Below are 16,127 nucleotides of genomic sequence, written 5' to 3' on the forward strand. Positions count from 1 at the left end.
AAATTCACTGGTTCACAGGGATATCTGCCAGTTTGCAGTTAAAAGTAGCAAATATTATGCTGCCTATCAATCCATGAAAACAGTTGAATCCCAAATCAGCCTACCCTGCAACGCCAGGCCAAGCTGTCCTCACGTATCTCAGAATCAAGCTGCAACATCCAAGGCCTGTGAAGCCTTCCTTCTGTTTGGTTAAGGCCACTTACCTCTGGGGTAACCTCTAAAGGCACCAAGGTCAGAAGCCTGCGTGGCTCAGGTGCTTAATGTTTATGTCTTAAAGCTATTGGCTCAGGCTGTCGCCATTAACAGCCATGGGTACACCTGTAAAGAATATAGTGAGCTACATTCCAGCACCACCTACTAGGGTCAGAAACCCAAATAGTCTACACTTAGTCAAGCAACAGCAAAGCTTGAAGACACCCACTCTAACTAGACTAGAAGTCTGCCTTTTTTTCTTTTTAAAGCTAAATGCCAAGCCTTGTTGATCTTTCAGAGATTTGGCCCATGTACCAAAACACTGCTTATTTATGAGACCACAGTGGGTTTTCTACCACTGAACACCACACCACCTTCCCACATTGCCTCAAATCAGAAAACCTTATCCCAGAAAGCCTCGCCAGACAGCATATGCCTGCTGGAGGGACATAGTGTTTAGTACAAGTTCACTGTGTATTGAGTGTAGACCAGAGGCATGCTCTCTGCAGACAAGCCAGTCCTGGGTGGGGAGGGAGAGAGAAATGGGCAGAGCTAAACCCAGTTCTTCCTGCCCAACCCACTGATGGTGGAGAGGAGTTGCCTTGAGCAGAGTTCTTGGGAAGTCCAGAAGGAAGGGAAGAATAATTATGGTGGAAGAATCTAAAGATGTTTATTTTTTTCCTAGCATCCTTTGTTAAAAAAATCACTTTCTTCCACTGAGTGGATGTACAATTTCTTCCATTGCTAAATTTACATATATTCATGGACCTGTGGTTGTTTATTCATTCACTAATTCCAAACCAGTTAAATTACAGAAGTGTTAAGTACTTATTTTTAAATATTTGACTAGGTCTGTCTCCCCTCTTGCTCTTTTCCTCACATTGTTTTAATGATTTTTAATATGTTAATTTCCCCAGATTAAAAAATATCACTCAGTGTTTGAAATCACATTATAGATTTGGCATGGAATTCTAGTACAATGATCAGACATTTTATACCATTTACTTATTTGTATTTTTTTCTTGCAACTTCTAGGTTTTAAAAATCCAAAAGAGCAAGGAACACTTATTTTCACGTCTGCATTTCATACAACAGTTTTTACATATGTTAAGTGATGGGAACAATAAGCTTTTTACAAATACATGATTCTTTTTACATCAATGCCCTTTTTACAAAAGAAAGAAAGAGAGAGAAAGAAAGAAAGAAAGAAAGAAAGAAAGAAAGCAAGCAAGCAAGCAAGAAAGAAAGAATCCTCTACCTGGATTCTCTTTTCACACCTTGTCTTTTGCTATATTCTGTTTATTTGTCCAAACCCACCTAAAACATTGCCTCCTGTGGAAAGCCTACACTATACCTGCCCAGTCAGAGTCTCAGTCTCTCCTCTATGTCTCTGTGTTACTACCTGTAAGTCTCTATTATGTCCTTTATCATCTTTTACTGTGTATATATTTATCTCTTCTAGACTAAGTTAGACTTCTTGATAGAGGGACTGTGATATTCATCTTTTTTTTTTTTTTCCACCCAGCATGTTTCCTGATGATATAACATGGTTTTCAATATGTGTTTGGTAAATGAATAAATGCAATGAATGAAAATTGCTTTTGCTTTGTAATATTTATTATAATTGAAAATAATTAAATCATATTTGGCGTAATTCTTTTTTTTTTTTTAATGAATGCCTTCCCCATTAGATAGCACACTTCACAGTCAGAGACCATGACGGTGTTGTTTACCATTGTATCCTCAGGGTCTGGCATAGAGTGGTTCATTAATAAATATTTATTGAATAAATTAATATTATAAATTAATAATATCATATTAATATTATGATGAGGCTATATAAAATATTCATATGAAAGGTTTGCATAGAGAAATTGCTGTACAAATGATCAACAGATATTTCAGGGAAAGAAATACCATTTTATGATGTTTTGAGAAATTAAATTCCTTCTTTTAAAAGTCATCAAGAGACTGTGACCATAGAAGATGTCCTTCAGCAATGTAATATCTTTATTTTGCTCTAAGTCAAATTATGATGGGAAATCTACCCATAAAACATTTATATGGTGCATATAAATAGGCTGTTAGCAAAAGAAACAGCAGCCAACAGGTTTATCCTGTCAACAGAAATTTATTAACATGGCAAATAGATAAAATAACATATAAAATGAACCATAATCCTGCATCATTTTCATTTCAACGGTCACTTCCAGAAGAAACTTTGCCATCATTGCATTTAAATGTTTATTTACATTCAGAGTTGAATATTTATAGTTTTTTTTTTTTTAATAAAGAGGGGTCTGCAGAATCATCAAATATTTTTAAAATGACTTTCCAGGGAAATATATCCAGAGCAGCACACTTTGAAGGGAAAGTAATTCTGAAAATAAAGAAATCACAGGCACTCTGTGAATATGATGGAAAATATATAGATGCCATTATGGAATAACGGACTAGCCATCAGTCATCAGGAAGTTACTATTGCTAACGTATAATACATTGTACTTAATACATGATCACATATATTATCCTTGTATGATTAACTGCAAGCACAGATTGTAATACTAATATCCCAGTAAACATTTAATTTGAAATAAACCTTTCTAGATCCTATTAAGAATAAATTTGAACACTAAATTGTAAGTCCTCTTTGGAAAACTTAGTTAAGATTCATTAATACTAATAATAGCTAATATTTATTGAGAAATCACTGTGCATCAGGCATTGTTCAAATCAATTTACACAGGTTACCCAGTTATTTGGTCTTTATTATGACCTATGCAGAAGTGCTGCTATTATTACCCTCTGATTAGAAAGGGGTCTAAGGCTCACATTAATGCACGTATGACAAGGCCTGTGTTACTAAAGTCAGCAAGTGGCAGAGCTGGAGCTTGGAGTCTGTTTTGACTGTCACAGTAGATTTTAACCACCGTGCTCTCTTCTGTAAACCAAACTGTTAATGTAAGGAACAGATCTGGCTGAAAACTTGATCCAGAGACAGTTAAAAATACATTTGAATGTGAATACATTTTGGCATGGTATCACTTTATAGCTCTTTGCATTTTTGCATTTTTCATTCTCTCTATTGCCTGATTACTCAGATGATTTTGCTTAGTACATTTAGTTCATCTTCCTGGCCACAGAAGACATTTGATTTTGAGACTCCTCTTCTATCACATCAAAGAGGTCCAAGAGAATAGTAAGTGTTGGAGTCTAGGAGGGAAAATGAAAGGGCCTATGATTAAAAAGACTAGTTGGAAATCCAGCTCAAGTATCACTTTAAGGCTCTAAATAACGTCTGTGTCTATATCTATATATGTATCTATCAACAATTCCATCTAAATTGGGATTTAGTGTAGACCTCATTTAGTTTTGATAATGGTAGCAATTTTTTGTATGCAGATACCTCAATTTGGGATTACAGAAAATGGAACTGATTTAGAGGACACATAGGCGTTTTGTGATCTGGATTAGGAGACATCTGGTAGGGAGCAACTGAATAAAAGCACTATAATAAGAAAAGCAAGTATAATTTGAGATACAGAGCTTTATAATAGAAAAGGCCTATGCTTTGGTGTCGGGATGACCTAAATAAAAATCTCAGAGTTTCTATTTAATAACTCTAACCTCTGGGAAACACCCTAACCATTCTGCTTTACTTTTTGCCTATAGAGTGGTGGGAAGAGCAGAACATTCCTTCTCTACTAGGAAGAGTTTATGGAGTGTTGAAATGTAGTTCATTTAATTTTTTGTACCTTAACTTTCTTTTTTTTTAATTTTTTTTAACATTTATTTATTTTTGAGACAGAGAGAGAGAGAGCATGAACAGGGGAGGGTCAGAGAAAGAGGGAGACACAGAATCTGAAACAGGCTCCAGGCTCTGAGCTGTCAGCACAGAGCCCGACACGGGGCTCGAACCCACAGACCGCGAGATCATGACCTGAGCCGAAGTCGGACACTTAACCGACTGAGCGACCCAGGTGGCCCTGTACCTTAACTTTCTGACAGAGGTAGAAACTATGATTTTTGTAGTTAACCGTGTTTTTTTTCTTTTGAATTGTCCTTTCTGCTCTTAAGCCCATGTAATGATTTTCATTTTCAATATTGTATTTTTCAGTTGTAGAATTTTCATTTATTATTTTGCATTGTTAATTTTTTTTGCTAAAATTCTCTATGTATTCATGCTTATTGTTCACCTTTTCCACTTAACACATGAACATATTTATAGTAGTTATTTTAAAGTTGTTGTCTGTTGTTTCTAATCTCTGGAATATCTTTGGGTCTGCTTCTATTGACCATTCTTTGTTTTGAGAATGGTTCACCTTTTTGTGCTTCTTTGCATGTCTTGTAATTTATATTTGAGATATTGGTACAATAAGCAAACAATAGTAGAGACTGAATAAATGATATTTACCCCAATTGAAGGGTATGCTCCTTCCTGTAATCCATGATTGAACTGAGTTCTGGGAGAGGTTACACTTTGGGTAAATTACAAGCCACCACTGGTTCCAAATAATTTGATGACCCAATTAGAATTCTCCCTCAAGTAGTACTTGGGATTTAAGCACCAATAAAAATCTTGAGATGTCTTAGGGCTTGACAGTCATGTTTTTAAGTCACCAAAAGGCTTTCTCTGCACTCTACCCCACCTTTTAGTAGTCCAGAGATCTCTCTGTCCTCCTTCTGTTCTTCAGCCTTTAGTGAGCTCTGCTATGCTTTCAGTGAAGGCTCCATGAACTTGGTGGGATTTCTTTAGACCCTGATGTTACTTTTTTCAGCCTTTGCCCTGTATACTGGTGAAGATCTCATGAGAAAGAATTGACAGATGGGTACAGACTCTCTCTGTATCTGGAGCTCCTCAAGGTTCTAATCTGCTATGCCAAACTATATGTGGCCTTTAGAAGTTTGGCTATTTTCTCCTTACCCTGTAAATCACACTATGTTGGACTTAACATCTTCTCCCATTGTGTTTCCTGAGATGAACATAATAGGCAATTTCTTCTCTCTTAGGAGGAGCTTATGAAGTTCTGAAATTTAGTTCCATTAATTTTTTTGTGTACTTTACCTCCCTTTTGGTTGTTAAAAAATGATATAAATTTTATAGTTCATCCTTTTTGTTGCTCTGGTTGAAGCAATAAATTCGTGACTTTTCTACATTTTGAGTGAAGAAATCTTACCTTAACCATTCTGAGTCATCTTTGGAAAGGGACTCTTTATGAAGATTTACATATAGCATGCAAAAATCTACTTAATATGGTGTCTGACATTGGTAAGGGCTTGATAAATATTAATGTCCTTTCTCCACTAAGTTGGATATCAAGGGATGCCAAGTAAAAAAAGGAACAGCTGTGTAGGTTTTGCCTGAATAGTATTTGGAAGGGGTTAAATTTGGAAGACAGAGAGGACTGATTGACAGAAAGGAATAATAAAAACTGAGTTTTTATCTGCTTCATTTATTTCTTTCAACCAATATTTATAAAAAGCATTCTTATGGACTGTGCTTATGGTATAGATCATTCTTAAAGAGACTTCTAAACTAGAGATCTCGTGCTCATCTATTATTTAGTCCTATGAATGTATCCATTATATTCTACAGAAACAAAGATGGTTATTTTCACTTAGGTATTTGTTTAAAAGGAAATGGGAGATGAAGTGGGAGTTGTGGAAACATAACAGAATCTGATAAAGAGAAAACTAAACTAAGGAGCTAAACAAGCACAATGGGTGGCAAATTAAAGGGGAGGAAGACTCTCCACAATCAAGGACAGCAGACAATAGCTGACAGTGTTTGTGTCTCAAGGAAGGAAACGAATTTATAAACACCTTCTTGTTATGTACTAGAAAAGAGCTATAGATCAGTGAGGATTCACATCAGCGGTCCACACCTGGATGGATGAATTGGCTTACTGAGAAGTGGGGGAAAGATGAAACGGGGAGGCTGCATTGTCAGTTACATCTAATCCTGCCTGCTTTCTCTTGATGGTGTGGATTTGCTCAGACCAAAAAGAGTCTTTTTGTTCAAACTGCTTTTCTCTCTCCGGGATAGCCAGATGGGTGACCCCAATAGGAAGATGAAGTAAACCTTTATGTATTAGGTTGTTGTGGAACGAAAGAATTACATGTCGGTGTGTGTGAATTTCATATCATCCAGCTTCCCCGTGAATACATGATTCACAGAAACAAAAGAAGGACAGGGAAATAAAAAAGCAAAGGAAAAAAAAAAAATAAGAGAGTCTCGCACATTTTATTTGGGTCAGTAACAAACTAAAAGCTCAATGAATTGAAATCCTGTGGGAGTGGGATCAGGACAGAATTTATCCGTTTGCAATCTTGACCTATCAGCTATGAGGTTTCCCAGCTGCAGGCGACATCAGTCTTTGCTCTCCAGAGGTAGCAGCTGGGCTCGCATTGTCCCTTCTACAATTTCCTGCTGGATCTGGGAGCATTTGATTAAAAACAAAACCGAACAAACCTTAAAGTGCATATACTTATATGCACATATACCTTAAAGTGCATAAAGGCCAGATACTTTATTTATCCAAAAGGCACTTTTTTTTTTCATGCGTGAGAGTTATGCTGTGTCATCCTGTGCTGCAGCCACTTTATATCCTTTTCCTCCTCCTTAATTTCCTGTAATTCCATGGATGGAAACATTGCATCAGAAGCGTGTATCTCTGTGTAACTCGCTAAAATGGGGAATTAAGAGTCTCTTGATTGCATGATTTTCTTTGCTGAGTATCATACCACAAAGGCTCTTTCAATTACACACATCACTTCTAGCTAGTGTGTCTGAGGCAATCACTACTCTAGGAAGCACAAATATGTTTTGAGTGTTTAATTAATTTATAGGCCACTGACCTTGGTAGCTGTTTCATAACTTACCCTCCTCGGTCTACTTAAAACCATACTCCCCTAAACTTACCTGAATATCCCGACACATATCACATTGCATTTTAATTGGGAGATGTCAGGCTAGAGAAAAAAGTACATGGGCCTTGTTATTAACAATACCAACTCCGATACTACATGTGTGACATTAGGCAAGTTACTCTAAGATTCATTCCCTTAACTTACAAAATAGATGTAATAATAAGCTTTCTGTTCCAAATTTTTAGGGGAAGGGAGTTAGTGTCAAGCAGAAGTAGATGGCACTACACTGGGCTGTCTTAGGATTTTTCTTTTTTATCTTGTTTCAGATTCCTTCCCATATTAATTCACCAATTTCTATATCTTCTTTGGGGCCAAACAGGACATCATAGTCATACTTTCTTTCCAGACAATGTAGCTTATTCATCATTTCTCTGATGCATACCTTCCTTATGCTCTAAGATTGGCTCTGGTTTAAATATTTGATAATCCTCATTTATGGAATTTATAAGAGCAAAAGAGCCAACCACTTGTGATCTGTGAGGCTTGGATGAGGGACACCTAAGAAGACATTCTGCCTTATTTCCCTATTTAGGGTTGTGGGTGGACATTAAATAACCCCTGCTGGTGGCTGTGCATACCAGAGATCCAGAGGGAAGAAGTAATAGAATTTATGAATTTCCAAATAAGCAGATAAAGAAGAATAAAACTTTGCTACCTAAGGAATGTGGTTTCTTCTTAAAGATGAAGGAAAAACAAAATGAAGTAATCACAAATTCAAAAGCCCCAAATTCCATATTTATAGAATCTGATCTACCATTTTAATGAAAAGTGTCTGAAAGGTCTGCCCTATTTCCAGAGAAACTTGGTCTCTTGAGTGAGCACTTAACCAATCTAATATCAACCCCTGTTTGTATGGCAGTATGGTCTGCTTTATCCATTCTGTATTAAATAGTATGTAAAAAGTAAATGATAGTTATTAAGAGAGAAAGAGTCCTTAAAGGAACCAGGATCCTAAATAAACAGTGACTACACCCTTACCAATTTCATGAAGGAGAGATGGAGTGTTCAGGGGAAACAGTACTGGCAAAGAAACACTCTACTATTGTCTTAAATTTAGGCCTCTATTCCTATATAGTTCTAGTTCTTCAAAGAATTAAATTTTTTCCCTATGATAGTGTAGGGACCCAACAAGTCAATGGCCTCCTCTGTCTTCCCCAAGTTCTTGCATCTCACCATCCCAACAGCAAGGAAAAAGAAATCCAGAACACACACATCAGAGAGAAAAGAAAAACATACTGACTTCAACATCTAGAGTGTACTGTCCAAGACTGCTCTCCCTAGGCTTTCCTCTACTGGGCAGTCACAAGCAATCCCAGAGTCCACCTCATTTAACCAGCTGTGACTTTGGAAAAACATCCTGTAAGTTGACAATGAAAGGAAACATACATGGTAATGGCTGGCTGGACCTTTTTCCAAGAAGTAGTGGCATTGGCCTTATTTCCATACCAGCTCCTGGGAAGAACTACATCTAATAAGAAATCTGGGGCCTCGACTTGAATCTACTTCTCCTTTGAAAAAAAAAAATCTACAGTGATGTGTATTGTACATCTCCATTTTCTATTCCACATACATATTTCTAACCTTTTTTTATTTCTGTATTCTAGAAGAACAAGGAAATTTTTCTCTCAGTCACTGAACTGCCTTTCTATAGCTTCAGTTCTGCTTTTTATGACCTCAACTGTGAATTTAAATTGTCCATATTTCATCGTAAGTTTCTAACATTTTAAATTAGCCTACTTACATGTGCTTAGCAATCATTCATTAAATTCTAGATTATTTTACTGCCCTGATATTGGATCTTGGCCCATTCTAACTGTGAGATTATATAATTGTGATAAGCAATTACTTAAAATTTAGTGATGACAAATTGATGTTACTTGTGAAAGTTACAATATCTAATTTTCAATGTATATGAGGACAAAAGGGGTATAATAACTTATACACCTCCTTGTTACGGTATGATGTTTCTAAAGTACAAGGATACTGAATGAGATAGAAGAATATCTCCAAGAATGTAGACCTCAAAATATAAAAAATACAAAAGAGAGTGATGAGACATGGAAAATCAAATAAAGAGGTTAAATACACATTAAAAGTATTTTCAGTGAAAGACATGGGAGACATTAATCAAATAAATAATATGAGTATTTACCGCAGTTAAGAAAAACCACAAATTTTAAGATTAAAAGTATCAAGCAAGGGTGTCTGGGTGACTCAGTCAGTTATGCATCCAGCTCTTGATTTTGGCTCAGATCATGATCTCACAGTTTGTGGGATCAAGCTCTACATTGGGCTTTGCGCTGACAGTGTGGAGGCTAGAGCCTGCTTGAGATTCTCTTTCTCCCCCTCTCTCTCTCTGCCCCTCCCCCATACTTTCTCCCTCTTGCTCTCACTCTCTAAAAAAATAAATAAATAAACATTAAATTTTTTTAAGTGTCAAGCAGTATAAATTAAAAAGACCCACACTTAGGCATATAATTCTAATTTTTTTTTCAAATCAGGAATAATGAGAAGATTCTAAAAACTTAAAAGAATAAAATCAACTACCTACAGAGAAGTGAGAAGTGGGGTTACACTTGTTTTTCAACAACAATACTAGATAATAAAAGACAATGGAACATACTTCATTGAAAAGATTTTAGAATATTAGGAAAATGAAACTTACATAAGAGTGGTCATAAAATTTCTCTACAACACCTTACTTAACTAAACATCAGCAACAAGGAAATGTTTTCAGCTCAATTCCTAATGAAGAATTGGTTTTCCTGTTAAAAGGTGGAAAATAAAATCCTTCATTTACTTGCCAGAGAGAGTATAGCTACATAGATAATATATGGATTGCATCTCAGCCAGAGGTGAACATCACAGCATGCACTCAGAGCATAAGGGAGAAAGACAGTTACTGCTTCATAAGACCCATTACCAGTTAGGTATGAATTAAAATGTTGGTGGAAAGCAGATCTTCTCAGAGAGTTTCTGTATGAAACCCATCATAAAAATGTAAGAAAAGTCATAAAACTTTTAAGCATCTCAAATCAAGGTGACATACCACCATGGTATGGTTAGAAATGAGACAGTGATGGAACACACAAGAAGAGGAGAAAGAGGGGCACCTGGGTGGCTCAGTCGGTTAAGCAACCGACTTCAGTTCAGGTCTTGATCTCGTAGTTTGTGAGTTTGAGCCCTGCGTCAGACTCTGTGCTGACAACTCAGAGCCTGGACCCTGTGTCAGATTCTGTGTCTCCCTCTTTCTCTGCCCTTCCCCTGCTTGCACTCTGTCTCTCTCTCTCTCAAAAATAAACATACCTTAAAACAAAATCAAGATTAGAGCTTGACAAAGAAGAAACTTTTTGTATGTTAATGTTCTCTCTCTCTCTCTCTCTCTCTCTCTCTCTCTCTCTCTCTCTCAAAAGATACAGAATAGGGGCACCTGGGTGGCTCAGCTGGTTAAGCATCCAACTCTTGATTTCAGCTCAGGTCATGATGTCACCATTCATGAGTTTGAGGCCTGCATTGGGGTCTGTGCTGACAGTGTAGAGTCTGCTTGGGATTCTCTCTCTCCCTCTCTCTGTCCCTCCCTTGCTCGCTCTCTCTCTCTCTCTCTCTCTCAAAATAAATAAATAAACTAAAAAAAAGAGAAAATGCAGCATATATAACTACCAGCTAAGTTACTATGGGTTGATGAAAAGACAATTTACTCAAACATTCCCTGAAATTAAACACAATACATTATGACAGTACCCTAGGGCACACAAGGCTATTGTGTTATGGAAGATTTTAATATTTTTGTGAAGTTTTCAATAGAAGCTGTAATCAGTAGTCAGTGCAGTTATTATCTTAAGGAGGGTGAGTTTATATTTATGCACTGCCTGAGGCACAGAGGGACAATAATGCAAATCAATTAATATGGAATAAGGTATTAAAACAATATATAAAATGGTAATAAAATGTAGAATAACATTGTAGGGATCTCTGGCAACAACAAAATACATTGGTGCAACACAATTATATTAATTTTTCCTTGAAAATATTATATGGATTTTTCCAGTGATATTCATATACCTTAAGAACTCAATAATATTACAAAAGTAGCAATAATGTCTAGTCCCCTCTCAATGTTTTGCACTAATAATGAGTAGATGTAGCAAAGTGAAGCCAAATTTCTGATTGTCCTTAAATATTTCTAATGGGGTGCATTATTTGGTTTGAGAGAAAAATGTAACAGATTTACCTCTCTAATTATGTTTCTGCAAGACTAAATATTAACATTAATTAGCATTCCATTTGCACCCACAAGGAAAATCACTCTAGAATTTAAATTTGCCACAGTTAAGCCATATTCAAATAAAGTAGTTTTTTTCTGTGTATATTACTTTCCTTGTGAAAAAATTTTAAAATTTCCCGAGTGAGGGGAAAAAAACTTCCAAAATAACTTACATTTGAATAATTCTTTCAACTTTTCTATAGCTATATAGAAATTTTTTTAAGATTATACAACTGGTTATAGTTCTTAAAAAACCCCTTCAGAAAATCTAATAATCTTTTCATACAACAAAACTGCTACTCAGATACCAGCCAGTCCTAAATCTATATAGCTAAATGATGATTGAATCTCAAATAGCATATGCGATCCCACTCTAACACCCTGGTGGGTGTTATCTAGTGTATTAGCTTGCTGAGGCTGTGTGGTTTAAACAAAATAAATTTATTTTCTCACAGTTCCAGAGTCTAAAAGTCTGAGATCAAACTGTTAGTAAGGTTGATTTCTTCCAAGACCTCTCTTCTTGGCTTGATGGCCATCTTCTCCCTGTGTATTCACATGTTCTGTGTTCTGTGTGTATCTGTTTCCTAATCTCTTCTAACAAGGACATAAATCATATTGGATTAAGGTCTACCCTCATGATCTCATTTTAATTTATTTACCTCTTTAAAAGCCCTATCTCCAAGTATAGTCACATTCTGAGTTAAGGGGTGGGTAAGATTTCAACATATGGATTTTGGGAGATACTTCTGAGCTCATAACACCTAGAAAATATAATCTATTTTGCTTATTGCAAAGATCCCAAACATTGTTTCAGTATACAAAAAGGCACAACCCATGTATCTGGTCCGGATCTGAGGATTGGAGTACCAAGTCCCATATCCACAGTGTGTTTGGAATGAATAGCACTTCATAAAGTTCTCTTCATACAGTATTTCATTTGACCCTCAAAACAAACTTTGTGGTAGGTGTTGCTATTACACCCATGAAATGGATGAGAAAATTGAGATTGTGAGGATTCAGTGACTCGCACAAGGTTATGCAGTGATTGACAAAGGCAGAACACAAGCAGAATCCTCAAATCATACCACTTGCATGAAAGTAACTAACCAAAAGTCTTTCTCCCTTCTCCCTTCTCTCCCTTCCTTCCTTCTTTCCTTCTTTCCTTCCCTCCTTCCTTCCTTCTTTCTCCCTTCCTTCCTTCCTTTTTTCCTTCCTTCCCCCTCTCTTCCTTTTTCTCTTCTTGTCTTTCATTTTTCCTTCTTGTTTTGTTTTGGCTACTCTATTTAACTGAAAAAAAAAATTTTTTTGCCATAGAGGCAATAAGGATTGGTGTTTAATATATACATATTATATATAAAACCAAATATATATTGTACATATTATATCAAATGAAATTGCCAGTTTTCAACCAACTGTGACCTACAAAAGCAGCAATTTTACGTGGTTTAATCAAGAAATAACACACAGTGAACAACACCCACTTTCCTATTTGCATCTCCTTTGAACTCTCTCACTTGAGATTTACCCCCACTTCTGCGTCTCATCTGCCCCCATCCCAAACATAGCTGTTTATCAGCCAGTTGTGCCCTTCATGATAGCAATCTGGGAACAAAGTGGAAGGGTTAGGGCAAACATGGCAATATGTATGTTGGAGACTAAATAAGTGAATGGGTTATGAGTAAGAAAACAAAATAATCACTTCAAATAATCGACTTCTTATTTTTCTGTTCCACGAACATTTAAAGTTAGGCATTCCCTTCCCCAAGACAGATAATGTTTCTTTACAAAAGCAAACCAGCAAGCAAACAAAAACAAGAAAAAACAGAAAACAAACCACAAAAGCACACACCCAAAACCCTTCATCATGACTGTTATTTAATATGCAATTAAATCTGTTAATACTTGTAGTACTTATCTATTACTGTGTAAAAAATTAATCCAAAATTTAGTGGCTTAAGATAATACACAATTATTATCTCACAGATTGGGAGTCCAGAAATCTGGGAGTGGTTTAGCTGGGTAGTTCTGGCTTAGAATGTCTCATTTTGTTGCTGTCAGACTTAGTGGGAGCCACATATAAGTGGGAGCTTATATGAAGGTTGGTTGTAGAAGGAAGATCCATTTCCAAATGCTTCACTTACTTCGTTATTGCAGAAGGCCTCAGTTCCTAATTGGCTTGCGGCAGGAGGCCAAATTCCTTGCCACATGGGCCTTTCCTCATAGCATGGTAACCAACTTGGTCCAGACCCAGCATCTAAGAGTAACACGAGGTCATAGTGCTTTTTATGATCTACTCTCAGAGGTCACAAACCATCCCTTCTACTATATTCCACTCACTAGAAATGAGAAGTCAGGGAGGGAAATTAGTCTCAACCTCTTAAAAAGAGGAGCATCAAAGAATTTGTGGGCATGTTTTAAAACTACCACACTATGTTATACAGTGCCAAGAAGCACTCAAATGACGAGTCTATGGCTCTCAAATAGTAATTGAAGTTCAGCACAGGAATTTTTAGGCTTTAGCCTTGTAGGTATATGATGGAATCCATTAAATAGGTTAAATAAGCATTAAATACTTCTGCAAAATAATTTACAAAACTGAACATCCCAGCAGAAATTTGCCTTAGTTTATTTAAAAGATCAAGATACTTTGGGGCGCCTGGGTGGCTCAGTTGGCTAAGTGGCCGACTTTAGCTGAGGTCATGATCTTGCAGCCCGTGAGTTCAAGCTCCACGTCAGGCTCTGTGCTGACAGTTTGGGCCTGGAGCCTGCTTCAGATTCTGTGTCTCCCTCTCTCTCTAGCCCTCCCCCGTTTGCACTCTCTCTCTGTCTTTCAAAAATGAATAAATGTTAAAAAATTTTTAAAAATAAATAAAAAATTTTTAAAAAGATCAAGATACTTTGATTCTAAAGCCTAGTATACGTGATACAACATAGGCCAGTGCTTTGTGGTTAGCTCACCTATAACTGCCATATGGTAGTTCTACTCAGCTTCTGATTTTATTTAAATCTAAAATAATTGATGACTTCAACAAAATTCAAATAAAATTAGCATAAATTTATTAGTTTTATGATGAGTGTCAGAGTGTGATGTAAAAGTTGTCAACTGCTCCTCTTTACCTTCTCTTCTGGTCTCCAAGGGAGAGCACCAAGAGCTGAAGGAATAATGTCTTCATTTTGAATGGAAGGCTCTGGTAACTTATACCAAGACTGAAAAATGGTTTAAATGATGCTTGTAATATGCCACTGTGATACTAATGATTGTTTTCCTTCTAGTTTAGTAAAGATCACGTTTTCTTTTACATCACTCCTTCACTTTACAGTCTAAATTTCATAAAGGGTTACATTATGTTATATTTTGGAGAGGAGAGGGAGATTCACATGGAAATGGCTGCCCTGGGTAATCCTCCTGGCTGGTTGTGCTTATAGTGTGCTGGCGAGTAAGGGCTATAAGACCTGTGATGGAAGCAATAGTCCCAACCATCAGCTATCAGCTTCTCTCTCTCTTTCTCCTCTTAAGTTTGGTGGATGCCATTTAATTCGTTTTTTTGTCATTGTCAATTAGGATTGATCTTTCGTGGTAGAACTAATTCACCATCAGCTTCGATTTTCTCCCAGGGTTCCTATGAAGGTTCTTTGCAGACAGCTCAGAACTCCCTCCCCCAGATGCCTTCAGCCCCCACCAAAGTGAGTCCTCCCTGTTCTGTCTTGCTGCTTGGATTTCCTAGCCTGACAAGGTGGCTTTCTCGAGTGTGGTGCTGGCAAGAAAGCCGTAAGCCATGCAACCTTGTCTCCTTGACTCGTAAGCCATCCCTTCCTTGTCAAATAGTGGGAGGGCAGGCTACTTTCCTGCTACCCCTTATCCTCAGCCTTACTGTTTCTTTGTGAGACTGAACATTTCAGAGCAGAATTGAAAAGCATGAGGACCCCCAAAATAAATAAATAATTTGAATATGTATATTTTTCATCACACAGTTTTTTTTTATCATTATGCTAAGATAAGATTAATGAGATCACTGCATGTCATGAATCTCCACCAATTTAATCCATACAATGAAAACCTTTTAAATTGAGTGTAGTCAGGAGGTGCCTGGGTGGCTCAATCGGCTGAGCGTCCAATTTTGGCTCGGGTCATGATCTCAGTGTGTGGTTTCAAGCCCCACGACAGGCTCTGTGCTGACACAGAGCCAGCTTTAGATTCTGTGTCTCCCTCTCTCTCTGCCCCGCCCCTGCTCGCACTCTGTCTCTCATTCTCTCTTTCTCTCTAAAACAAACATGAAAATTTTTTTAAAAAATAAGTAAATAAATTGAATGTAGTCAGAAATGATCTTGAGTGAACAGAACTCTCTACATAAGTAAAATTTTTATAATTGGGAAACAATGTCTTTATTCCATTGAAGTTTCCCTATCTATAATACCCTTGTCTGAAGTTAGGGAATTTTCACGTAACTTGTATTTTTTTTTTTTATCATTTCAACTAAACTACAATGGACATGTTTAAAGTGGAACATTAGAAAGTGGGGCTGGGTGCAGGAATGATTCTTTGTTAGGTGTAGAGCCATCCTATGCACTGCCACACATGCTGTAGCATCCCTGGTCCTTGTCCCTGAAGGTCAAGAAAGGGTCCAACCCATTATGACAACTCAATTCCCATATACTTTTTCGAAATGCCTCTTGAAATGAGGCATTCTACTGAAAACTACTGAACTGTGCAGAGCGAGTGGAAGTAATGAGTTGGTTTGGC

The 16,127-nt window shown here is 36.9% G+C and overlaps 1 long non-coding RNA gene across 1 annotated transcript; it reads right to left on the reverse strand.

Annotated features, from left to right (window-relative positions):
* Window positions 1–2,925: 2,925 nt before the first annotated feature.
* Window positions 2,926–13,644, reverse strand: LOC131504323 (uncharacterized). Its single transcript, XR_009257918.1, has 2 exons — window positions 13,528–13,644; window positions 2,926–3,405 (listed from the first exon to the last, which is right to left on the reverse strand). It is a non-coding gene; the product is annotated as an uncharacterized LOC131504323 (long non-coding RNA).
* Window positions 13,645–16,127: the final 2,483 nt, after the last annotated feature.

The sequence above is a fragment of the Neofelis nebulosa genome, chromosome 2, assembly GCF_028018385.1.
Source record: "Neofelis nebulosa isolate mNeoNeb1 chromosome 2, mNeoNeb1.pri, whole genome shotgun sequence".
In the NCBI taxonomy this organism is placed as follows: domain Eukaryota; kingdom Metazoa; phylum Chordata; class Mammalia; order Carnivora; family Felidae; genus Neofelis; species Neofelis nebulosa.